The sequence below is a fragment of the Pristis pectinata genome, chromosome 26, assembly GCF_009764475.1.
Source record: "Pristis pectinata isolate sPriPec2 chromosome 26, sPriPec2.1.pri, whole genome shotgun sequence".
In the NCBI taxonomy this organism is placed as follows: Eukaryota; Metazoa; Chordata; class Chondrichthyes; order Rhinopristiformes; family Pristidae; genus Pristis; species Pristis pectinata.
Window position 1 is genome coordinate 25,559,095 of NC_067430.1, and position 2,043 is coordinate 25,561,137.

The window sequence follows — 2,043 nt, forward strand, 5'->3', positions numbered from 1 at the left end:
GGCTCTCGCCCCTCTCCACTCTCAGTCCTGATGCAGGGTCTCAACCTGAAACGTCGCCAATTCCTTTCCCTCCCACAGATGCTGCTCGACCTGCTGAGTTCCTCCAGCAGTTTCTTCTTTGTTACAAATGGATGACCTTAAATCAAAGGCAGCCAGCTCTGACACAAACAGGAGAGGCTCGTTCGCGGATTTTACAAACAGAAAGGGTTGGAGATACTCAGCAGGGCAAGCAGCATCTGTAGGAGAGAGAAAGTGAGAACATTTCAGGTCAATGACCTTACCATCTATGAGCACAAGTACAAAAATCACTAGCAGATCAGTAAGGCTATACCAAAAGCAAATCAATTACCAGGGTTTATTTTTAGAGCCAAGGAGATGATAAATAGAAAAGTTATGCTAAGGGCAGGCACAGTAGTGTAGTGGTTCGCACAATGATATTACAGCGCCAGCAACCCGGTTTCAATTCCGGCCACTGTCTGTAAGGAGTTTGTACGTTCTCCCCGTGTCTGCGTGGGTTTCCTCCGGGTGCTCCGGTTTCCTCCCACATTCCAAAGACGTACAGGTTAGGAAGTTGTGGGCATGCTATGTTGGCGCCGGAAGCGTGGCGACACTTGCGGGCTGCCCCCAGAACACTCTACGCAAAAAGATGCATTTCACTGTGTGTTTCGATGTACGTGTGACTAATAAAGATATCTTATCTCCCACTGCACCCCTCCCTCTGGCTCCCCTCCCCCCACTGTTCCCATCTGCCCTCCCCACCTCCCTTATTGGGTTCCATGCTCCACCTTCCTTGCTGGAGGAACTCAGCAGGTCAGGCAGCACCTACGGAGGGAAATAAACAGTCAATGTTATGGGTCCTGATGAAGGGTCTCAACCCGTGACGTCAACTGTTTATTTCCCTCCATAGATACTGTCTGACCTGCTGAGTTCCTTGAACATGTAATAACTATCTAGAAGCAATTATGAGAGGCATAGATAGAGTGGACAACTGTTTTTCCCCCCAGGTTATAAATGGCGAATACTAGAGGGAGGGAGATGGATCATGTGCAGTCAGAAGAGATTTAGTTTAATTTGGCATCATGTTCAGCACAGACATTGTGGGCCGAAGGGCCTGTTCCTGTGCTGTCCTGTTCCATGTTCTATCTGCATGATGCTAACAAGGTCTAACCTAGGCATGAGGGGCAGCACCTCCTCATCTTCCACCTGGGTACATTGTGGTCTTCCAGACTTAAGTCTCGAATTCAACAGTTTCAGGTGACTCGCCTCTCTGTCCGCATCAGAACTGGCCCGTTTCTGCTGTAACATTAACTCAGTTCCTCTCTCCCCACTCACACTGTCTGACCTGCTGAGCATTGCCACCCCTGTCCTGCATTCCACAGATTTATGTGTTCAATTGTTTGTCGTAGTCGAATTTATTGTCATCTGCACAAGAACATGTGTGCACAGGTGCAATGAAAAACTTACTTGCTGCAGCATCACAGGCATGTAGCATTAAAGACACATCATACACAAGAAAAATATAAATTAAACATAAATTATACAAGAAAGAATACAATTAGAACAAAAAAAACCAAGTCCATTGTAGTGCAAAGTGGTCATAGTGTTGCTGTACTGTGGTCTGATTAGGGTAGCACAGGTTGGTTCAACTATTTGAGTTACCAAAGCTTGAAAGACTACAGACCAATTGCTGGTAAATAGAATTAGTAGAGGGGTATTTGATAACCAGCCAGCATGGACATCATGGGCCAAAGGGCCTGTTTCTCTGCTGTCTACAACCAATAACCAGGAGAAGAAAATTGACTACGGATGGAAAACCAGGATTCATCCCAAAGCCATTTTATACCCCGACTCTCACCCACCACCATTTTGCCCACGATGGGCTGAATGTCAATTCAAAGGGAACAGGTAGGAGGAACACAAGGGATCTGGGACAGACTGTAGGGCTGGGGTTACAGAGAGAAGGAGGGGCGAGAGAGGGAGGGTTGGATTTAACGGCGAACGAGATGGTGGAAGAGGAGGAGGTAAATTCTGACCTACCTATCG